At 39.2% G+C, this 25849-nt stretch overlaps 1 non-coding gene and 1 pseudogene across 1 annotated transcript; both read left to right on the plus strand.

Moving 5' to 3' along the window:
- The first annotated feature begins 8049 nt into the window (after window positions 1-8049).
- Window positions 8050-8123, plus strand: TRNAG-GCC. Its single transcript has one exon. It is a non-coding gene; the product is annotated as a tRNA-Gly (tRNA).
- A 541-nt stretch (window positions 8124-8664) lies between these two features.
- Window positions 8665-9351, plus strand: LOC112585651 (annotated as a pseudogene).
- Window positions 9352-25849: the final 16498 nt, after the last annotated feature.

A 25849-nucleotide genomic window follows, 5' to 3' on the forward strand; every position in this document is an offset into this window, starting at 1 on the left:
ATTTTATAGCTGAGTACACTAATTCACCGAATAATAAAGGTGTAGTCTGTTTTTGAGAAAGAAATGAATGTTGAACAGGCAACTAGTGGTCTCTGCAGAGACCCATGTCCCCATCTTCTTTTATTTAGTTTTCATTCCAATCCCAAAGAAAGGCAATGCCGAAGAATGTTCAAACTACTGCACAATTGCACTCATCTCACATGCTAGTAAAGTAATGCTCAAAATTCTCCAAGCCAGGCTTCAGCAATACGTGAACCGTGAACTTCCTGATGTTCAAGCTGGTTTTAGAAAAGGCAGAGGAACCAGAGATCAAATTGCCAACATCTGCTGGATCATGGAAAAAGCAAGAGAGTTCCAGAAAAACATCGATTTCTGCTTTATTGACTATGCCAAAGCCTTTGACTGTGTGGATCACAATAAACTGTGGAAAATTCTGAAAGAGATGGGAATACCAGACACCTGACCTGCCTCTTAAGAAATCTGTATGCAGGTCAGGAAGTAGCAGTTAGAACTGGACATGGGACAACAGACTGGTTCCAAATAGGAAAAGGAGTACATCAAGGCTGTATATTGTCACCCTGCTTATTTAACTTCTATGCAGAGTATATCATGAGAAACGCTGGGCTGGAAGAAGCACAATCTGGAATCAAGATTGCTGGGAGAAATATCAATAACCTCAGATATGCAAATGACACCACCCTTATGGCAAAAAGCGAAGAAGAACTAAAGAGCCTCTTGGTGAAAGTGAAAGAGGAGACTGAAAAAGTTGGCTTAAAGCTCAACATTCAGAAAACGAACATCATAGCATCCGGTCCCATCACTTTATGGGAAATAGATGGGGAAACAGTGGAAACAGTGTCAGACTTTATTTTTCTGGGCTCCAAAATCACTGCAGATGGTGACTGCAGCCATGAAATTAAAAGACTCTTACTCCTTGGAAGGAACGTTATGACCAACCTAGATAGCATATTCAAAAGCAGAGACATTACTTTGCCAACAAAGGTTCGTCTAGTCAAGGCTATGGTTTTTCCTGTGGTCATGTATGGATGTGAGAGTTGGACTGTGAAGAAGGCTGAGCGCTGAAGAGTTGATGCTTTTGAACTGTGGTGTTGGAGAAGACTCTTGAGAGTCCCTTGGACTGCAAGGAGATCCAACCAGTGCATTCTGAAGGAGATCAGCCCTGGGATTTCTTTGGAAGGAATGATGCTAAAGCTGAAACTCCAGTACTTTGGCCACCTCATGTGAAGAGTTGACTCATTGGAAAAGACTCTGATGCTGGGAGGGATTGGGGGCAAGAGGAGAAGGGGACGACAGAGGATGAGATGGCTGGATGGCATCACCGACTCGATGGATGTGAATCTGAGTGAACTCCAGGAGTTGGTGATGGACAGGGAGGCCTGGCGTGCTGCGATTCATGGGGTCACAAAAAGTCAGACACGACCGAGGGACTGAATTGAACTGAACACCAAATGGTGCTCAATAACCACTGGTGGACTGTTTAATGCAGAGAAATAGTGAGTGGAAAAAGATGATTTAGAAAACTGATAAATGAAGAAACTGAAGAGACAATAGCCACATGCTATTTCTAATTTATAAATATTTTTATAAAAGCAAAATATCCACTGTCTTCTCCCTAAAAAACCCTGCTGTTATTCAGGCATCCTGTATGGAATGCTTAAAAAATTAACATCAAGATTAGGAAAATGAGGCCAAGTTATTTCAAATTATTTTGAGTAGATTCATGGTTGTTTCTTTCAGTCTTTATTCTTTGCATACATTTTATTTCCATTTACGAAATTGGAGTCATAAAATGTTCTGTTTTGCAAAAGGACTCATTGCAAACAATCACTTCTAACAAAATGACCAGAACTCAGGCATATCGTATGAGCACTTAGAGAAAAAGGGTAGATTATATTTCCAAAAGAAATTAGTGCTATGCATTTCCGCAACTGTCTTTTGAGTTTCTCATTTTGACTTGTAAAATAATTCAAATGCTTTAAAGAAAAAATCTATGGTAATTACCTGAAGTGTTTCACTAGCCCCCTGATTAACATCCCGAGAGAGTCTTGGTTTGAGATTAAAAGTACATTTTGTAACTTAAAATTTTGATATGTATTTTCAAATTTAGAAGCTTGAGTGAATGATACATGGAACACCTGTAAGCCCTATACACAGCATTTCCAATTGTTTATAATTTGACCCATTTGTTTTATCATTCTGTCTCTCTTCCCCACCCCTCCCCCTCTCTTTTTCTATAGTATGTAGGTATGATTTTTTTTCCAGAAACTTTGGGAGTAAATTAGAGATATCATATGTTAAGAGACCCCTAAATATTTCAGAATATTTCCTGAAAAAATGATTTATATAACCACAACAAAATGATCAGAACAAGAAGTCAAAATTGATGTAATACTGTTATATAATATATGATCCAATAGGCAAATTCCATTAATTGTCTCAATAGCATCCTTCATGTGTGCATGCTCAGTCACTTGCATGCTCAGTTACTTCAGTTATGTCCTACCCTATGGACTATAGCCTACCGGGCTTCTCTGTCCATGGGGATTCTCCAGGCAAGAATACTGGAGTGGGTTGTCACGCCCTGCTTCAGGGGATCTTTCCGACCCAGGGATTGATTCTGCATCTGTTGTGTCCCCTTCATTGGCAGGTGCGTTCTTTACCACTAGCACCACCTGGGAAGCCTTTAACATCCGTTATAGCTCTTTTATTTTCCCAAGCCAGCATCCATTTTCAGACAATGTATTGCATTTGGTTGTCATGTCTCTTTAATCTGGAACGTCCATTGTTCCTTCTCTTTTAATTTTATTTATTTATCTTTGGCTATGCTGCGTCCTCATTGCTACGTGCAGGCTTTCTCTAGTTGTGGCAAGCGGGAAGCACTCTGCAGTTGTGGTGCATGGGCTTCTCGTTGTGGTGGCTTCTCTTGTGGAGCATGGGCTGTAGGGTGTTCCAGCGTCAATGGTTGTGGTGTGTGGGCTCTAGAGCATATAGTTGTGGTGCATGGGTTTAGTTGCTCTGCGGCATGTGGAACCTGCCCAGACCAGGAATCAAACCCGTGTCCCCTGCATTGGCAGCTGGATTCTTAACCACTGACCACCAGGGAAGTCCCTTCTCTTTTCATTAGCTGCCCTTTTACCGTGAGGACAGGCTTCTCTCCTAAAGGAGATTTTCTGATGCTGTGTGGCTATATATTTTTCTTTTTCCTTCCAGTCTAATTGAGTTATAATTTATATATAGCACTATGTACATTTAAGGTATACAGCATGATGATTTGACTTACATACATCATGAAATGATACCACAATAAGTTTAGTGAACATCCGTTATATCATATAGATACAGCTTTAAAAAATAGAAAAAAAATTTTTTTCCTTGTGGTGAGAAGTCAGGATTTACTCTAACTGCTTTCATTTATAATGTACAGCCATGTTAATTATACTTATCATGTAATTACATCCTTAGTACTTATTTGTCTTGTAACTGGAAGTTTGTATTTTTTAACTACTTTCATCCAGTCCTCCCCATCCCCATCTCTGGTAACCACAAATCTGATCTCTTTTTCTATGAGTTTTTGGTCTGTTTCTTTTTGAAGTATAATCATCCTAAAACACTTAGTTCCTGGTATGCAACATAGTGATTCAATATTTCTATACATTTCAAACTGATCACTATGATAAGTCTAGTTTTCATCTGTCACCATACAAAGATATTACATAATTATTGACTTTATTCCCCATACTGAGCATTTCATATCTGTGACTCATTTATTTTTAACTGCAAGTTCACACCTCCTAGTCTCCCTCACCTATTTCTCTCTTCCCCTCACCCCTCTGGCTACCACCTGTTTGTTCTCTGTATATATGAGTCTGTTTCTGTTATATTACATTTGTTCATTTGTTTTTTAGATTCTACATGTAAGTGAAATCTACAGTGCTTGTCTTTTTCTGTCTAACTTATTTCACTTAGCATAATACCCTCTAGGTCTATCCATGTTGCAAGATTTCATTCCTTTCTATCATTAAGTAATATTCCATTGCACATATATGCCACATCTTTATCCATTCATCTATTGATGGTCACTTAGGTTGTTTCCAAATCTTAGCTATTGAAAATAATGCTGTAATGAACATAGGGGTGCAGATATCTTTTCAAATTAGTGTTTTCATTTTCTTCACATAAATACCCAGGAGTGGAATTACTGGGCCCTATTATGAAGGAGGAGAAGGCAATGGCACCCCACTCCAGTACTCTTGCCTGGAAAATCCCATGGACGGAGGAGCCTGGTAGGCTGCAGTCCATGGGGTCGCTAAGAGTCGGACATGACTGAGCAACGTCACTTTCACTTTTCACTTTCATGCATTGGAGAAGGAAATGGCAACCCACTCCAGTGTTCTTGCCTGGAGAATCCCAGGGACAGGGGAGCCTGATGGGCTGCTGTCTATGGGGTCGCACAGAGTCAGACGCAACTGAAGCGACTTAGCAGCAGCAGCAGCAGCATTCTGAAGGAGATCAGCCCTGGGATTTCTTTGGAAGGAATGATGCTAAAGCTGAAACTCCAGTACTTTGACCACCTCATGCAAAGAGTTGACTCATTGGAAAAGACTCATGCTGGGAGGGATTGGGGGCAGGAGGAGAAGGGGACAATAGAGGATGAGATGGCTGGATGGCATCACTGACTCGATGGACGTGAATCTTAGTGAACTCCAGGAGTTGGTGATGGACAGGGAGGCCTGGCATGCTGCAATTCATGGGGTTGCAAAGAGTCGGACACGACTGAGAGACTGAACTGAACTGAACTGACGGTGGTTCTGGAGGCTATATGTTTCTGAGACTTTGTCTTAGTCTGTTAGGGCAGTTATAACCAGATGTCATAGACTGGGTGGCGTAAACAACAAAAATTTATTTCTCACAGTTCTGAAGGCTAACAAGTCCTAGATCATGGTGACAGCCAATTCAGTTACTGATGCGAGGTCGTTTTGTGGCTTCAGTCATCCACCTTGTCGCTGTATCCTCAGGCAGTGGAGGCGGTGCGCTGACGTCTCTCACTCTTTTTATAAGGGCATTAATCCACCATGGAGTCTCTACCCTCATGATGGTGGTGGTTTAGTCGCTAAGTCATGTCCGACTCTTGAGACCCCATGGACTGTGGCCCTCCAGGCTCCTCTATCCATGGGATTCTCCAGGCAAGAATACTGGAGTGGGTTGCCATTTCCTTCTCCAGGCCACCCTTGTGATTTCATCTAAAAGTAATTACTTTCCAAAGGCCCCAGCTCCTAATACCATCACATTGGGGAATTAGGGCTTAGGTAAATAAATTTAGGGGGGGACACAAATGTTCAGTCCATAATAGGCTTCATAAAGAAAAAACAAATCCCCATTGTAAGAAGATAGTGTCTCTCTTAGGAAGCATCACTATCAACAAAGCGGAGGTGATAGAATTCCAGTTGAGCTATTTCAAATCCTGGAAGATGATGCTGTCAAAGTGCTGCACTCAATATGTCAGCAAATTTGGAAAACTCAGCAGTGGCCACAGGACTGGAAAAGGTCAGTTTTCATTCCAATCCCAAAGAAAGGCAATGCCAAAGAATGTTCAAACTACCACACAATTGTACGCATCTCACATGCTAGTAAAGTAATGCTCAAAATTCTCTAAGCCAGGCTTCAACAACACATGAACCATGAACTTCCAGATGTTCAAGCTGGTTTTAGAAAAGGCAGAAGAACCAGAGATCAAATTGCCAACATCTGCTGGATCATCAAAAAAGCACGAGAGTTCCAGAAAAACATCTATTTCCGCTTTATTGACAATGCCAAAGCCTTTGACTGTGTGGATCACAAGAAACTGTGGAAAATTCTGAAGGAGATGGGAATACCAGACCACCTGACCTGCCTCTTGAAAAACCTGTATGCAGGTCAGGAAGCAACAGTTAGAAATGGACATGGAACAACAGACTGGTTCCAAATAGGAAAAGGAGTATGTCAAGGCTGTATATTGTCACCCTGCTTATTTAACTTATATGCAGAGTACATCATGAGAAATGCTGGGCTGGAGGAAGCACAAGCTGGAATCAAGATTGCTGGGAGAAATATCAATAACCTCAGATATGCAGATGACACCACCCTTATGGCAGAAAGTGAAGAAGAACTAAAGAGCCTCTTGGTGAAAGTGAAAGAGGAGAGTGAAAAAGTTGGCTTAAAGCTCAACATTCAGAAAACGAAGATCATGGCATCTGGTCCCATCACTTCATGGGAAATAGATGGGGGAACAGTGGATGACTTTATTTTGGGGGGGCTCTAAAATCACTGCAGATGGTGATTGCAACCATGAAATTAAAAGATGCTTACTCCTTGGAAGGAAAGTTATGACCAACTTAGACAGCATATTCAAAAGCAGAGACATTACTTTGCCAACAAAGGTCCGTCTAGTCAAGGCTATGGTTTTTCCTGTAGTCATGTATGGATGTGAGAATTGGACTATAAAGAAAGCTGAGAGCTGAAGGTTTGATGCTTTTGAACTGTGGTGTTGGAGAAGACTCTTGAGAGCCCTTGGTCAGCAAGGAGATACAACCAGTCCATCCTAAAGGAGATCAGTCCTGAGTGTTCATTGGGAAGACTGATAAAGCTGAAACTCCAATACTTTGACCACCTGATGTGAAGAGCTGACTCATTGGAAAAGACTCTGATGCTGGGAAAGATTGAGGGCAGGAGGAGAAGGGGACGACAGAGGATGAGATGGTTGGATGGCATCACCCACTCAATGGACATGAGTTTGGGTGGACTCTGGCAGTTGGTGATGGACAGGGAGGCCTGGCATGCTGTTGTTCATGGAGTCACAAAGAGTTGGACACGACTAAGTGACTGAGCTGAACTGAGTGTCTCTCTTGGGCTAGGTAACTCTGATAGTGAAAGTTAAAGCCCATGTCTAGTAAAAATGATTCTTTACTCTATTCTCTATAATATAACCCTTTAATTTTATTCTTATTTCTACTGTCAAATGTTTTGGGAATTTGGTCATGCTACTCTTGTTTAGCACTAAAGACTTTCTCATTTGTTGCCATTAGACAAATCTGGACTTAAATTCCATACTTCCAGTTATGTGTGTGACATGAAATACCTTCTTTGGACTGCAGTCTGTTTGCCTGTAAAATAGGCATGACTTAGGCCTATTTCAAAAGTGTTGTTGGGAGTGGGAGGAATAAATGCGATAATGTATGTGAAGGTATGTAACATGGTGCCTGATACAGGAAAGCAGTACCTGTCTTTAATTTAAAATTCCACCTTTAAGTGACCCACTTTTGCAAGTTTCTTCACTTTCAGGACATTAGATGCTTGACATGCACAGAGAAGTTAGACGAGCTTCTTAGATACAAAGTCTGCATCAAAAAGAGAAAGGTTTAGAGGTATCTAGCAAGTTTTAGAACACTCATGTGGGTCTATCAGGTTTTTCCTCTCTTCCTCTTTCTTTCCCTTCCGTTGTCACATGCTGAATGGCGTTTGCTATGTGCAGTCAGCATTGTAGGCACTAGAGATGGAGCAGCAAATACAATTTCCTGAGCTGACATCAATTATTTTTAATCAAAGAAGACAGAGGATAAATATACAAACAGACTTTTTCGATAGTGCATGATAAATGCTATGAAAAAAATAAATAAATAAAGCCAGGAAGGGAAATAAGGATTGTGAGGGGGGTTGCTATTCTGTTAGATGGTTAGAGAAGAATTCACCGAAATGGGAACATAGAGATGTGAAGGAGATGCCAGAGCTGGTCATTAGGGTGAGTGCAGCAGAAGCATTCCAGGCAGAGGAAATCTTTCAAAGAGAAGAAATCTAAGGTAGAGGATGACTTACTGATGGTTCAGCCAAGGGAACCAGGAAGGAAGCTAAGGCAGTTCTGTGGAGCACAGCAACACGCCACCTCCCTCCTCCAAGTGTGTATATAGGCAGGAGCAGAATGGCCAGCTGGAGGTGAGGGCTGGTGGCAGCTAAAAGCTACAGCTCAGAACCTCTCTTCGAGAGTGTGCTGGGACTTCCCTGGTGGTCTAGTGGTTTAAGACTCTGCACTGCCAATACAGCGGGCCCAGGTTCAATCCCTGGTCAGGGAGCTAGATCCCGCAGGTCACAGCAAAGAGTTCCCCTACCACAACTGAAGACTCTGCGTTCTTCAACAAAAATCGAAGATCCTGTGTGCCACAACTGCAGCCAAATAAATAAATAAATATATTTTTTAAAAGACATCTTTAAAAAAAAAAAAGGAAAAAGGAACATGCTTCAGGGAGCACAGAGAGCTGACAGCCTCAAGCTGTAGCACCTTCTACATCCACCCCAGCATCCAGGATGCAACGTGTTTTCCCACTGAGTTGTCAGCCAGTGACTGAGCCTGGTAAAGATGGGGGTGACCATGGCCGTGCAGTATGGGACTGCTTGAAGGGCAATCCTGGTGCCAGGGCTCCCTGTTAGGCTGCCTGTGAGATTTCCAGAGCTACACCACAGTCTGAAGCTCTACCTACTAAAGCGCCCTTCCTTCTCCTCCTTGCACCATATCAGCCCTGCATCATGGTTTAAAGTCTTTCCCTGCTCACTCCTACCCCTCCTCCTTTTACCTTCCCCAGACATTACCCCCCAACAAGTAGCTCTTACTTCTGGATTTTAAAAAGTGATTACAGCTTTTTTCCGGTAAGCGGCCTGAGGTGACCCCTAAAAATGGTGCGCTATTCACTTGACCCAGAAAACCCCACAAAATCATGCAAATCAAGAGGTTCAAATCTTCGTGTTCACTTTAAGAACACTCGGAAACTGCCCAGGCTATAAAGGGTATGCATATCCGAAAAGCCACCAAGTATCTGAAGGATGTCACTTAAAAGAAGCAATGTGTGCCATTCCATCGTTACAACAGTGGAGTTGGTAGGTGTGCACAGGCCAAACAGTGGGGCTGGACGCAGGGTCGGTGGCCCAAAAAGAGTGCTGAATTTTTACTACACATGCTCAAAAATGCAGAGACTGATGCTGAACTTAAGGGCTTAGATGTAGATTCTCTGGTCATTGAGCACATCCAAGTGAACAAAGCCCCCAATTGCGGCGCAGGACTTACAGAGCTCACGGTCGGATCAACCCCTGCATGAGCTCTCCCTGCCACACTGAGATGATCCTTCCTGAAAAAGAACAGATTGTTCCTAAACCAGAAGAGGAGGTTGCACAGAAGAAAAAGATATCCCAGAAGAAACTGAAGAAACAAAAACTTATGGCCCAGGAATAAATGCCGCAAAAAATAAATGCAAATAAAAGTAAAAGTGTTGGTTGTCTTAATTAGTAAATGTATTTCAAGTGTTAGCAAAAAAAAAAAAGTGATTACAGGTTTTTCTATTAAATGATAGTTTTAGTGATATAGAATTCTTTTATTTTTGTTGACCAATCATAATACAATGGTATTAAGTGACTAATAGTTACATAATCACAATAGAAAAAGATGTTTATCAGTTTCATAATCAATAGATAAAAAATAAAAGATAATTACAGTTGCGAGCCATAATGGGAACATGACTAACCTAACAATATAAATAATTACATGCAATTTGAGGGGTTAAGTAGAGCGATGTGGCAAGTGGAAGTGCATACATGCACATTTTCATCGGCCTAGCCAGCCTGTGTCTCTTGCTGTGCATTTAATCCATTTATATTTAAGGTAATTATTGATATTTATGATCTTATTACTATTTTCTTAGGTATTTGGGGTTAATTTTGTGTAGGTATTTTCCTTCTCTTGTGTTTCCTGCCTAGAGATGTTCTTTTAGCATTTATTGTAAAGCTGGTTTGATAGTGCTGAAATCTCTGAACTTTTGCTTGTCTGGAAAGCTTTTGATTTCCCTGTCAAATCTGAAGGGGAGTCTTGCTGGGTAGAGTATTCTTGGTTAGAGGTTCTTCCCTTTCATCACTTTAAATATATCATGCCATTCTTTTCTTAAATTCTTTTACTTCTTTTGTGTGCGTGTGAATTCAGTTTTATTTGGGGCAAAAATAGGACTGCAACCCAGGAGACAGAACCTCAGATTAACTCTGAGACACCGCTCCAAAGAGACAGGGGAAGGTCAGTATATATGTGATTTTGGTGAGAGGGAATATATACAATCAAGCACAAAGTTTCCCAATAAATTGCTTTTACTTCTAACCCCATCTTCATGTCGGTCTGCTTTCTAGAGAATTCAGACTTACAGAGGCAGAACAAAAACGCCCATGAGGAAATTTTGCAATAACTCCACTCCCTACATAAGTCAGGTACAGCATCACGGAGATGAGGAAAGAGTACAGTCCATGGTGGTGTCAAGGGATAACCAAAGTTTCCAGGTAATGGCCATCAGCCCTACCCAAAGCCATCTTAAATAGTATACAGTCCAAGTAAAACTCTCCACTCATTAAAATGCAAATGATTTCAAAAGCAATTCCTGTAGATACTCACTTCAGTCAGGACTGCTATCCCTAAGCATTTCTTATATAGAAATTCTGGAGTTACCAACAGACAAGTTCCAAACTCTTAACCCAGTTGGGAGTAATGAGGCTCCTACTGCTCAGTTACCAAACTATAATCCGAAGAGGCAGCATGCATTCAGAGAGGAGGAAGGAGGCACTCCTTTCTGTTGCTGGAAATCAAACCATGGGAGTCTGACATTTCCTAGGCTTCCAGCTAAGAAGAGCATCTCTGTCTTCCATGGTAGACTATAGTCAGAGGCCACCATTTGGATCTAGCTCATTGTACTCCAATGACATTCCAACCAGAAATCATTCTCAGAGTTGAGTGAATCATACTCTAATCATGGAGCTGAGTTTGCAGTTTAGGGCTCAATCAGGCAATGAATCCAAAGATGTTCTGGGAAATCTCTAAAATCCCTCAGGAAAGCAAACACTCACTGGGAAAGAAGTGACCCTGGGCTGGGGTCACATGGAGGGCAGGTAAAAAAGAGTAAATCCCCTTTATGTGCCAGGTGCTGCTGTGTGTTTGTATATCTGGAGCCACCCTGTGATGTCAGAATCATACTCTAAGCTTAGAAAAATGTGGTGTGGAAGATTAAGTGGTTTTTCCAAGATCATAGTGCTTAGCAAATATCAAAGCTAGAATTTCAAACCAGGTCTTCCAACTCCAAACATTGTAATTTTTTTCCATGATTTTACTACTAACTGTTCTCTTGCCTTTATAAATATGCCTCTATTAATATTAATAACAGGGGATTCCCTGGTGGTCCAATAGTTAGGACTCTGCATTTCCATTGCAGGAGGTAAAGGTTTGATCCTTGGTTGGAAACTAAGATCCTGCAAGCCAAGCAGTGCGGCCAAGAAAAGAAAAAAGTTTATCTTGTAGACACATCTCTTGGCTTAGTTGCTTTGATAAAATCATGTCAACTTTCAGTCAGACCATGACCATGGTGGGGAAGCACTGTATGATATGTTGTTGGTTTGTTTTATTTGAATCTTTTGGCTATACCACAAGACATGTGTGATCTTATTCCCAGACCAGGGATCGAACTTGCACCCCTTGCATTGGAAGCATGGAATCTTAACCACCGGACTACCAGGGAAGTCCCAGGAAGCACTGTAATGAGCATTTGCTAGTTTGTGACATATCAACATTTATTTTCCTCTTCTTTTAGTAAAGAAGAGGAAAGTGGATGCTGGTAAAGAGTATTCTAATTTGGTAAAGAGTATTCTAATTCCTCTCTGGTGAACTTCCCCTCCCTCACTGCAGTCCCTGAGCTTTGGTTGGACTCTAACTCTGGCTTCAAGAATGGAGCCTATGACTCCCCCCAGAACTATGCGTGTACCTATTCCCCTGGCTACTTCTACTGATTCATTTGTAGTCAGGGCCAACTAGTCTTTTGCCAGAGCTACTGGGAGAAAAGCAAGCACTCATTCCCAGTTCACCTAAACCTGGGGGAAAGTAGACTGGAGCTGCTGGAGCTGTACTGCTGCTATTATTGAAGAGTCTGTCCAAGGATGGTGCTCACATAGCACTAGCAGAGCCAGGAGATGAATAGGGAGAAATGGGGTTTTGTTGTCATTTTCCCCCCACTGGATCAGGCCATTCTTGAAGCCAAAACTGCCCCCAAGATCTGTCAGTTCTGTGATATGACAAATTCTGTTTAAGCTAGTATAGGCTGTATTTTCTGCTAGTTTCAATTGAAAGGGGTGCCCCTGATACAACAGACTTCGTCAGCTAAATTTAACCACTGTTAAAGTCAGTTAGGACTCATAACCAAATGAAAAATGGGCAAAAGATTTGAATAGATGCTACAGACTAAATATTTATATTCCCTGTAAATTCATATGTTGATACCTATTCCCCCAGTGTAGTGATTTTAGGAGGTGGGGTCTTTGAGAGGTGATTTTAGGTTCTTGCAGCAGAGCCCTCATGACTGGAATTAGTACCCTTGTAGAAGAAACCCCAGAGGGGTCCCTTGCCCCTTCTGCCATGTAAGAACACCTGAAAAGACTGCCTTCTCTGAACCAGGAAGTATACTTTCATCAGACACCAAATCTGCCTGTGCCCTGATCTTGAATCTCCCAATTTCCTTAATTATGAGAAATAAACTTCTGTTGTTTATAAACTACTCAGTCTATGGTATTCTGTTATAACATTCTGAATCGATGAAGACAATAGACATTTCTCCAAAGCAAGTGTAACAAATGGCCAATAAGCTCTTGAAAAGATGCTCAGTGTCATTAGTCATTAGGGAAATGCAAATCAAAGCCACAATGAGATATAACTTCACAACTCCTAGGGTGGCTTCAATCAAAAATATAGACAGTAACAAATGTTGCCAAAAATATGGAGAAGTTGAAACTTGTGTACATTGCCAGTGGGGATGTAAAATGATGCAGCTGCTTTGGAAAATACTCTGCAGTTTCTCAAATAATTAAACATTAAGTTACCATGTGACCAGCAATTTGACTTCTCCTTATATACCCCAGAGAAATGAAAGGATATGTCTACAAAAAGCCTTAGATGAAAATGTTCATAACAATTGTACTCATGATAACTTAAAAAATGGAAAACAATTCAAATACCCATCAATGGGAAATGGATAATCACATTGTGATATAATCACACAAAGGAATCAGTTCAGTTCAGTCACTCAGTCGTGTCCGACTCTTTGCAACCCCATGGACTGCAGCACTCCAGGCCTCTCTGTCCATCACCAACTCCCAGAGTTTACTCAAACTCATGACCATCGAGTCGGTGATGCCATCCAACCATCTCATCCTCTCTTGTCCCCTTCTCCTCCCGCCTTCAACCTTTCCCAGCATCAAGGTTTTTTCAAATGAGTCAGCTCTTCGCATCAGATGGCCAAAGTATTGGAGTTTCAGCTTCAGCATCAGTCCTTCCAATGAGTATTCAGGACTGATTTCCTTTAGGATGGACTGGTTGGATCTCCTTGCAGTCCAAGGGACTCTCAAGAGTCTTCTCCAACGCCACAGTTCAAAAGCATCAATTCTTCGGTGCTCAGCTTTCTTTATTGTCCAACTCTCACATTCATACATGACTACTGGAAAAACCATAGCTTTGACAAGACGAACCTTTGTTGTCAAAGTAGTGTCTCTGCTTTGTAATAACTATTCAGCAATAAAAGGAATGAGCTACTGATATATGCGAAAACATGAATGACTCTAGAAGTACACTGAATGAAAGCAACCAGACCTAAAATAATATAGTGTGTGGTGTGATCCATTTATATGAAATCCAAGAACAGGCAGAACTAACCTATAGTGACAGAAGTCAGAAAGTGAGAAGGAAAAGGTATTTATAGTAATTAGAAATGAACAAAAGGTGCTAGGTACATGGGTGTGTACAATTGTAAAACTTATTATTGAACTGAACCTTAAGATCTGTGCACTTTGCTTTAAAAAAAATGAATACCATTATTTAAAATGTTGGCTGCTTTTTAATTTCCTTTTTAAAAAATGTTTATTTATTTGGCTGTGCTATGCCTTAATTGCAGCATGTGGGATCTAGTTCCCTGACCAGAAATTAAACTCCAGCCCTCTGCATTGGGAAAGCAGAGTCTTAGTCACAGGACTACCAGAGAAGTTCCTGCTTTTTCATTTCTGATGAAGGAAAAAAAAAACCATCCACCAGACTTAACGTGATCTGATATTTATGAAAAGTTCTTCTATCCAAAAACATCCTTCCCCACCAGCTTAAGAATGGGCTGCACCCCTCCATTTTTCCTTTGATATAAAGCATTGAAGTGATAGATTACATGTTATATTAAATTTCCCCCAATGACTGTGTTAATGCATGATTAATTTGCAAGGTTGTTTCTCCTCCTTCTTAGGGAGCCATCTCAACCCACTCCTGACTAAGGTGACCAAGTTACTCAAGGCCTCATCCCTCATCATACTGGAGAACATTTATAAACCATTACTTTCCAACTTCCAGTCCTTTCTTAAAAAATTTTGTGACAGCATTCTTTATTTCACCAAACTTAACTCAAGAGAGAAGGTGACTTCTATTTAAAATTCAGAAATTAAAAAGATAATGAAAGCAATAAAATAGTGATTACTATCTTCAGATCACTCAGGTAAAGAGCCACCAACCCTTACCAAGTAAGTTTCTATTTTGGGTAACTCATTCTGACTTCTTTAATTCTTTCTTTTCCTCATCCCACCTCCCAGCCTTATGCCTTATCACTTACTACCTACTAATCAGTTTAATTAACCCCGGAAAGACGATGGAAATCCTAAACTGCAGAATCTCGTACAAACTTGCCCACCATGATTCCAGAAATCCCTGCGGGTTCACTGAAAGGACTATATTAATGGTGCTTCGTGGTTTTATGGATCAGAACAGCCTCTATTGCTTCACTAGTATGGACTTTCTGTAACTTAAGAAAAAGAAAATGTGAATTCCTTTGGGGGAATGGAAAGGAGATATTACAAAAGAAAAATGGTATTACTTTCCAATACCAAGGAAATTCATTAGCAAACACATTAAAATGTGCTTGAGTAGTCATCACACTGAATTGTTTTGGAAAAGGCCCTGCTTTGGAAAAACACGGCAAAAACATCTTCAGTGCTGGAGCTTGGCATGATGAGACAGTAGGATGACAAATGTCTTGCTATTCCCTATGGTGCCTTAATACTTAGAGACATCTGCTACTATGTATTCTCCCTCCCATGAGTCACCTTTATTACAGTCTAGCATTATGTTACTGCTATTTTCCATGTCCACCTGTTACAGTGATAAGACACAGATGTACTCCTCCAGTGCGTGGGAAACAAAGTAATCTGAAGTCAGGATGCTGAGCTTTTGAGCTTCAGCTCTTACACCAACTACACAGTCTTGGATAAGTATCTCAAGTTCTCTTGGCTTCAGTGTCTTCATATGAAAAATATAAAGTATAGTAGACATGGTACCCATGGAAATGGAAGCTGACTGGTCATTAGGGGTTCCTCAGGCCATAGAGCCAATATATAGAAAAGGGGTCCTTGTTAGCAGTAACTGGCTTGCTGCTCCATGGTGGCATAGGCAAGGCTCTGGTTAGAACTCAGGGATGCAGTGCACTCCCGGGGATATAGCCAGACAAAACTATAATTCCGAAAGATATCTGCATCCCCTCTGTTCATAGCAGCACTGTTCACAATGGCCAAGACATGGAAACAACCGAAATGTCCATTGGCAGATGAGTGGATAAAGAAGATGTGGTGCACATATACAATGGAGTACTACTCAGCCATGAAAAGAACAAAAGAATGCCATTTGCAGCAACCTGGATGGACCAGAGATTGCCATACAGAGTGAAGTCCGACAGAGAAAGACAAATGCCATATGATATCACTTTATATGTGGAATCTAAAATATGACACAAATGAACCTATCTGTGAAACAGAAATAGAATCATGGACACAGAGAAGAGACTGGTGGTTGCCAAGGGGGAGGAGGTAGGAAGAGGGATGGAGTGGAAGGCTGGGAGTAGCAGATTCAAGCTTTTATATATAGAACTGATAAACAACAAGGCCCTGCTATATAGCACACAGAACTATTTTCAGTATCCTGTGATAAACCATAATGGAAAAGAATATTTGTTAAAAAAAAAAGTATATATATAACTGAATCACTTTGCTGTATAGCAGAAATTAACACAACATTGTAAGTCAACTGTACTTCAATTTTAAAAAGATTTAAAAAAAAGAACTCAAGGGTGCAATGGACAACCTCTTAGCATTCTTTGGCCCAGAGGCCAAGTCTGGTCACTGGCAAAGTACATTTGCCTAAAATGAAGATAAGACTAACACGCCTCATATCCCATATATATAAGTTTTAGGTTTTAGAGAAGCAGTCAAAAGCATCTTTATTTCTCCAGCCTTGAACAAGGAGAGGGGTCAAAACAAAACAAACAAGCAAAAACATTCAGTCAAAGTGCTGATAGAAAATCACAAGAAAAGAAATAGGTGGTAGAAGGTAGCCTTGAGTACCAGCTTAGGCCCTGTGACCTGCTGCAGAAGAGGGATTATATAAGCTATGTGTTATGTCACTTAGTCATGTTTCCCTTTCCCCCAGACCCCATGTTTAAAAGAAAAATAATGGAGGCAGCTGACGTTTTAGCTTCAGGCGAACATGTGACCAGCTTCTCCTCCCTCCAGATCTACCCTCTATCCTTCTTCCTGCCGCATTCCCTGGATGCATGAGTGCTTAGTTGCAAAGTTGCACCCAACTCTTTTGCGATCCTGTGGACTGTAGGCCACAGTTTCTCTGTTGATGGGATTTTCGGGGCAGGAATACTGGAATGGCTTGCCATGCCCTCCTCCAGGGGATCTTCCCCACCCAGGGATTGAACCCATGTCTCCTGTGTTTCCTGGACTGGCAGGTGGATTCTTTACCATTGAGCCACCTTGGAAGCTTATTCCCTGGGAGGTTGATCTAAATGCACTGAGTCTCTTCCTTCTGGTTTCTAGTCCAGTTAAACAACAAGGGAGCTCTGAGAGAGGATCAGAGGAAGGGAGAAGAGTTAGGTCAGCACATTTACTCTCTTTCTATAGTCACCGCACTGTGAACAGGCTACATCCTTCCACTAGAGGTCCTAGCTCCCATCAAGCAGCTCTTTGCACAGAGCTGTTTCCTGGTTCTCGTACTGCCTTTCTCTCCCTGCCCCAAAAGCCTGTATGTGGTAATGGTATTACTAAGTTACTAATACCAGGGTATTTTATTAACACGTTTGGGTTCCTTAAATCCTGCCCACATTTTTGTAGAGTCCCTTTGTTAAACTCTCCTCAAATTACCAACTTCGCCCAAATATAATAAGTGATTTCTTTTTTTGGTGGGGCCTTGACTAATACAGACAGGTTTTCACAAGAACCACGGGGGTAATTGAAAGATCAAAAGAAGACCTTTGTTTAAAATGTGTGTGAAATTTCTTTGAAGAATATGACTTTTAGAAATTTAGATGAAGCATACATAATACATCTAGAAAGATGCATAACACATATAAATAGTTTAAAGAGTAATTTACAAAATGAACACCTATATAACCAGTACTATGATCAGATATAGAACATTGCTGGCTCCTCAGAAGCACCAACTCCACCACCCCCCTCCAGTTAAAATCACCTTTATTCTGTGTTTTATGGCAATTGTTTCACTGCTTTTCTGTGTTTTACCAACTAATGTATATTTTATCAGCTACGCAAGCATCCTTTATTTTTTTAATTTTATTAAAGTGTAGTTGATTTACAATGTTGTATTAAAATTTCTGCTGTAAAATTACCATATATAAGATAGATGACCAGTGCAAGTTTGATTCATGAAGCAGGGCACCCAACCTGGAGGGATGGGGTGGGAAGGAATGTGGGAGAGGGGTTGGGGGGTTCAGGGTAGGGCAGGGGACACATGTATACCTGTGACCGATTCATGTTAATGTATAGCAAAAACCGTCATGATATTGTAAAGTAATTATTCTCCAATTAAAATAATTAGAAAAAAATTTCTGCTGAACAGCAAAGTTATTCAGTTATACATATATATTTTTTTCCATTATGGCTTGTCACAGGATACTGAATATAGTTCCTGTGTGCTATACAGCAGGACTTATACAGGATACAGTTTATCCATCCTTATGCATGCATGCATGCATGCATGCATGCTAAGTCGCTTCAGTCATGTCCGACTCTGTGCGACCCCATGGACAGCAGCCCACCAGGCTCCTCTGTCCACAGGATTCTCCAGGCAAGAATACTGAATCCTTTAAATCTAGTTTCATTTTGCCTGTTACAAAAGCTTATACATGAGTCATAATATAGACATTATCCTGTGCCTTGCTTTTGTGCAGTGTTATGTTAGATTCATCCACGTTGTTGGGTACAGCATCCATGGCTTATGTTTTCACTTTCTCAGCTATCTACTCTTCCATTGTAACTATATTTAACTGGTAACTTATCCATTCTGCTTTTGATAAATGATTGAATTGTTTCCAGTTTCAGGCTATTCTGAACACTGCTACTAAGAAAATCTTGTGCCTCTAGGCACAATGTTACCTCTAGGGCACAATGCAAAAGTTTCTCAAGGGAAGTCCCCACACCCCCACCCCACCCCATGCAGCAGCAAAGACCCAGTACAGCCAAAAATATAAAATAATTTTTTAAAAGTTTCTCTAGGACAATGGTTCTTAAACTCCTCTTTCAAGACTCCTTTACAGTCTTAAATATTATTGAGGACCCCCATAGAGTTTTTGTTTATAAATTCCTATTAACATCTATTGCATTAGAAATTAAAACTCAAAATCCAAATACTTACTAAAAAATAAACTCATTACATGTTAACACAAATAATGTGTCTAATTAAAAGCTGTAAGTTTTAGGAAGAAAATATGGAAACATTTTTATAACTTGGTAATAGAGAAAGAATTCTTAATATAAAAAGCAAAGCAAAAAAAATTGATAAATTAGATGACATTAAAGAACTTTTTCATAAAATGATACCTGAGTGAAAACTCAAGCCACAGCATGGGAAGATACAGGGTACATGGGTTCTATCCCTGGTCTGGGGAGTCCACATGCCTTGGGATAACATGCGCCTAGAGCCCCTGCAACCCAACCAGAGAAGCCGCCTCAGTGAGAAGCCTGTGCACAGCAACAAAGACCCAGTGCAGCCAAAGATGAATAAAGAATAAAAAATTTAAAAAGGAAGCGTTAAAAAAAATGTACACAAGTCATTATGCAGAAGTCAGGCAACCCAATTGAATACAGGCAAATTTGAATAGGTACCTCATAAAAGACTGAGTTCATAAAACCAGTAAATATAGGAAGACTTGGTCCACCTGGTTCCCCTCATTGCCGATGCAACATTAACCACAGAAAAGTACCAATGTGATACCAACTGGTGGTGATAATGTGGAGAGGTGGGAATTCTAATGGGCTGTTGATGAGAATATCAATTAATACAACTACTTTGGAAAAGGGTGTGGCACTGTTCAGTAAAGATAAAGTTATACATATCTTTTGACAAGGCAGCTTCACTTCTAGGCTTGTATCCTAGAGCAGTGACTCTCAAAGAATGGTTCATGAACATCTCAAGGTCCCTGATCTTTTAGGGAGTCTGTGAGGACAAAACTACTTTTATAATAACACTTGTATGTTATTTGCTTTTTTTCATTGGGTTAACATCTACACTAATGGAGCAAAAGTATTAGTGGGGAAAACTTCTGGGAGCCTAGCACAAATCAAGGCAATGGTACCAAACTGTATTGATAATCATTGTATTCTTATATCCCACTTACTAAAGGAAATGCCAGTTGCACTTAAGAATATCATAAATGAAGCAGTAAAAATTAATTTTATTAAATCTCAAGTGCATTTCATTGAGTACATTTTTTTAATGAGAGAAGTGATATTAACAAATGTGAGATTTTTGATATTGTGTAAGGACATGTATTCTAACATTTGAAAAATCTGCATAACTCAGTTACTAATACTTTCCAAATGACCAACGTTTATGACATTTAGAAACCTTGATTTATGTTAAAAGTTACACTCAAAATAAAAACAGAGAGCAATGAATTGTACTGTAACAGAATACATAGCGTCCTGATGTGGTTTCAGATTCTACATTGCCACTAACCTTTCAGAAACTACCAGTGTAATCTCTAATAGAAAAGGTGATAGTAGTCATCTTTCTACTTTTCCTTCTTTCAAAGAGAAAGCTTCCAGCGTTTCACTAGTAAAATATTTGCTGTATATTTTCTGTATTAATTGACTTTAAAGTTCCTTTTATTTCAAGCATGCTGAATTTTAAAATTAAGAATTATATTGATTTTTTTTAATGATTTGCTGCTTTTAAATATGTAGAGATGGTCATATAGTTTTTCAGCTTTAATCTATTAATAACAAATTATATTGATTCATTTTTAACATTAAACCAACTTTGTATTCTAGGATAAATCCAATTTGGTTATACATATTATCCTTTTATATTGCTGGATATAGCAAGCATTGTTTGCTAATGTTTTGTTTCAGATTTTTAAATTCATGTCCATAGACTAATCTATAATTATATTTTGTCATAGTGTCCATGATAACTTTTAGTAGCTTATTATGAGTTTAGGAGTTGCTTCCTTTTTTATTGTATGTTTATGTGATATTAGAATACCTTGTTTCCTAACAAAAATTGATCTCACATTAAAGTTTTATTTGTGGATTTCCTACAAATTATTCAATTTATTTAATGGTTATTGGAGTTTTCAAGTTTTTTATATTATCATAGGCTTTGCTAGTATATTCCCCTAGGAAATTAGTCCATATAAACTACATTTAGCCATCCTCTTGATCTTTCCAGTGTCTGTAACATCTTGAGTAACATGCCTCCCTTCGCACTCCCTGTGTGCTTCTTTCTCTCCCTTTCTCTCCCTCGCCAGACATTTGACACCCTTATTAGTGTTTTCAGAGAATCAACTATTGGCTTTATTGTTGCTCTCTACTATATATTTTTTCTATTTCATGTATTTTTGTTCTTCTTTATAATATCTATTTTTTTTATGACTTTCTATTTTTTTTTTTTTTTTGAGGTAGATGACTGGCTTATTAATTGTCAGCCTTTTAAATTTTCTAATATAACATATGGGCTTCCCTGGTGATTCAGATGGTATATTTAAGGCTATAAATCAACCCTCTAAGTACTTTTTAGCTGTATCTTACATGTTTTTGTTAGGTAGGGTTTCTTTTTTAATCGGTCAATTGAAAAAAAAAGTTTTTAACTTCCATTATGAGTAATTTTCCAAATATATGGGGATGTTCTGTTTTTTTTTTTCTTATTGATGTAGTTTGATTACGTTATGGTCAGAAAACCTCTTCTGTGTTACCTTGGTCCCTTAAAGTTTATTAAGGCTTGCTTACGTGATCTGATATGAGTCCATTTTTGAAATGTTTTATGTGGACTTCAGAATATTTATTCTGCAGTTGTTGAATGTAATATATTTATAATCTCAATTAGGTCAACTTAATTAAGCATCATTGCTTGAATTATCTCTTAGTGATTTTTTTGGTCTTCCTATTCTCTTAACAGATGTATTTTTAAAGTTCCCATATAATTGTGAATTTGTCTATTTCTCCTTATAGTTTTTATTTACTCTTACGTAGTTTGAGGCTGTTATTAGGTGCATATAAATTTTATGTTTTCCTGGTGAATTGATATTGTATCATTAGGAAGCAACCAGGGAATTCCCTGATGGTCCTGTGGTTAGGACTCAGCTTTTCACTGCCAGGCCCAGTTTCGATCCCTGGATGGGGAACTAATATCCTGTATGCCCTGTGATATGGCCAAAAAAGAAAAAAAAAAGAAGACGCAATTATCTTTATCTTAGTAAATTTTTATTTTGGTAAAGTGTATATGAAAATTAATAAACAGGAACTGAAATGGTTTTTCTATGGGGACCCTCTCTTTGTAGCTAACCTTCTGGCGGCAGTACTTAACTTGATAGAGGGCTTCCCTGGTGGACTCTGTGCTTCCAGTGCAGGGGGCAAGGGTTCGATCCCTGGTCCCCCTGGTTGGGGAAGTTCTTTGTACCCCGAGGTGCTTCCCTGGTGGCTCAGCAGTAAAGAATCTGCCTGCCAATGCGAACCCAATGAGGAGATGTGGGTTCTATCTCTGGTTCGGGAAGATCCCCTGGAGAAGGAAATGGCAACCCACTCCAGTATTCTTGTCTGGAAAATCCCATGGACAGGGAAGCCTGGGAGGCTGCAGTCCATGGGGTCACAAAGAGTCGGACACAACTTAGTTACTAAACAACAAACAACATATAAGCAAAATTTTCCATTTTAATCTTTTTTAAGTGTACAGCTCAATGGCATTAACTAGATTCATCATATTGTACATCCATCACCACTGTATAGTGCTAAAACATTTCCATCACCCCAAATAGAAACTCTATAAACATAAAGCAAAAGTCCCCCATGCTCCTCTCCTCCCAGCCCCTGATAAACCTACTTTCTCTCTCTCTGAATTTGCCTATTCTAGATAATTCGTATAAGTGAAATCATATAATATTTGTCATTTTGTGTCTGGCTTATTTCACTTATCGTATGTTTTCAAGGTTCATTGTGTTGTGGCATATGTCAGAATTTCAATCCTTTTATAGCTGAATAATATTCTATTGTATGTTTATGTTTTAGCATTTATTTATCCATTCATTGGTTGAATACTTGAGTTTTGTTTTTCTACCTTTTGGCTATCATGAATAATGCTGCAATGAACATAGTATATAAGTATCTGTTTTAGTATTTGCTTTCAGTTTTTTTGGATATATACCTAGGAGTAGAATTGCTGGGTCATATAGTAATTCTGTATTTAGCTTTTTGAGTAATTGCCAAATTATTTTCAATAGTGCTTTTTGCTTTAAAACCTAGTTAGAGTACTTTAATATAAAAATGCCAGCTCTCTTTTATATGTATTTGCAAGGTATTTCCACTTTAAAATTTCAAAGTGTTTGAATATTTATATGGTGTTTTGTCCAGTCTAAAAACCTTTGTCTTTTAAGTGATGCATTTAATCCACTGATATTGTATTTAATTAATATTAATAGCTAATGTATTTTAAATCTGTATCACCACATGTGATATTGTTTATTTTTTCCTCTTCATTTTTGACCCTCTACTAATTTGTAGGCTACAGTCTCTGTGTCTCTTCTTTTAGAGGTTATATAAATTTTTTTCATATATACATACATAATCTTAAAAAAATTTTTTTTGGAGTATAGTTGCTTTACAATGTTGTTAGTTTCTACTGTACAGCAAAATGAATCAGCTATACATGTACATATATCCCCTCTTTTATTGGATTTCCTTCCCATTTTGGTCATCAGAGTATTGAGTATAGAGTTCCCTGTGTATCATCTATTAAGTCAAAAGTTAGCCAATAATGTTATTTTTGTGTTTGATACTACAAAGGCTTTAAGTACTGACTTCATTTACTCTCTTTCTAACTTGCATGCTTTTACTTCTGTGTATTTAACTTATTTTTTTGATCTGATAAGACAGTGTTGTGTAATGTTCAATAATGCATTGTTTAGATTTATTTTTTTAATTTAAATTTATTTATTTTAATTGGAGGCTAATTACTTTACAGTATTGTATTGGTTTTGCCATACATCAACATGAATCCGCCACGGGTGTACACGTGTTCCCCATCCTGAAACCCCCTCCCACCTCCCTCCCTGTACCATCCCTCTGGGTCATCCCAGTGCACCAGCCCTGATTTTTTATTTATTCGTTGACCAAATTCTTTGCTCTTCATTTTTTCTTGCATCTCAGAGCTTTCCTCTGAGATCACATTCTTTCTCCCAGAATTACATCCTTCAGAATTCTCTTTTTCAAGGGTCTGGATAGTAGGAAACTCTCTGTGCTTCTGTTTGTTTATTTAGTGTCTATATTGTGCACTCAGTATTGAAAGATATTTTCACTAGGAATAGAATAATAGGTGAACAGTTATTTTCTTTCACCCCATGAAGAATATCATCGTACTGTCATCCTGTCTGCATTGCTGGATCAGTCAGTTGTCAGTCTAACTGTTGTTCCTTTGACAATGATCACCAACCACATCCTAACCCAGTATCTTTTTTTTTTTTTTGGTGTTCACTAGTTTTATGATGAATCTAGTGTGAAGTTCACTCATTAGTTCCCTCTCTCCCTCCTTTCTTGCTTTCTCTTTTCCTATTTAGGATTTGTTAGGCTTTTTGCAAGTGGGAATTTGATACCATTCATTGGTACTTCAAAAGTAGAAGCCATTATTTCTTCACATATTATCTTTGTCATATAACATCTCTTCTCTTTTTCTAGAACTCTAAATGTATGTTAGACTTTCTAACTGTCTTCCATGGATTGTATCTGTCTTTCATATAGGCATTTCTCTGAATCTCTGTGCTGTATTCTGCAAAATCTTGTGACATAAACTTTCTGTTCTCTAATTCTCTTTTCAATTATGTCTAATGTGATGTTAAACCACTGGTTTTTGTTTTGTTTTTAATATCAGTAATTGTGATTTTCATTTCTAGAAGTTTTATTTGATTCTTCTTAAAAGTTTCTGGGTCACTTTTTATAATTCCCAGTATCTTGAGAATATTTTCAAGCTTGTTTGTGCTTTGTTCTTTTTTACTGTGTGCTGCTCATTGACCTTGAAAAATTGTTTATGCAAATATACTGGACACAGGATAAAGATGACTTTTCAAAATAGATTTGTATTTGTCACTTTCAATCTCTAAGGGCTTTTTTGCCATATGGTACCATTTAAACTATGCTTATGGCTTGAATAATTTTGGACCACCAAGTGTTTATAACTGCAGTACACCAGCAAGTGATTGCAAATTTTCAAGGATGAAATTGTCTCCTTATTGAATTGTTCAGTTGTCTCCTGCGGGTGGAGATTTGGGGGAAATGTAGCCTTTGAATTCCCAGCATCTACTGGTGGATTTCCTTTTGCAGTTTACTCTTTAGGGAGATACTTAAATTGGCTGGATTAACAAATGCCCTCAGGGCAAAAGTGGCTTCAGTACTCAGTAAATCTTAGATTTTATCCATGTCATTAGTGCTTGGATATTTTTAATATAGTTACTATTTTTAAATAATTTTACTATTTGATACTTTTTATACTCAGTCCAGCATTCTTTGTTGTCAACTTCTGTAGTCAAGTGGCTGGAGTGAGCTGCTCCACAGACTGCTTCCTGATCTGGTGTCCACTAAGGTCTCAAAGGTGCTCTCTCTGGTTTGCTGCTCTTGTATGTTGCTCTAATCTTAGCTGGAGTATTTCATGGGATGGTCATGTTTCTCCACTTGTCTAGCACCTGGTGGTTTGCCTCGCCTGACTCATGCCCACCATGGTTCTCATCAGCACTACAGATTTCTTCAAATCTCGAACACACCCTTTTTCATTGACATTATCTCTCCTGCTGTGGGATTACTTTGTCTTGCTCACGGCAGAACTACTATCTCTCAGCTGAGCCATATTCTTTGTCCTCTGCAGGAGATGTGCAAAGAGCTGAGTCCCTTCTTTACAACACAGAAGCTAAGGGAAGCTCACACTGGGCTCTTTATGCCTTCTATCCTACTTTGCTCTCCTTCCTCTTCTCCACTCACCCCACTGTGTTGCTGGCTCACCTTAAACACTCATTTCCTTCTGGAATCCCAAATGGGAAGTAGAGAAGAATCCTGCTGGCCTTAGTCTTCCCTTTGACACTTCTGACACATCTTCTCTCTCTGAGGCTTATTCCTTAGATCAAGAAAACTTCTCACTGACTGGCTTTCCTAAATCCAACTCCAACTTCTTCCCACAGTCCCCTGGAACAGGAAGAAAGTTCAAACATTCCAC

The sequence above is a fragment of the Bubalus bubalis genome, chromosome 6 (assembly GCF_019923935.1).
Source record: "Bubalus bubalis isolate 160015118507 breed Murrah chromosome 6, NDDB_SH_1, whole genome shotgun sequence".
NCBI lineage: Eukaryota > Metazoa > Chordata > Mammalia > Artiodactyla > Bovidae > Bubalus > Bubalus bubalis.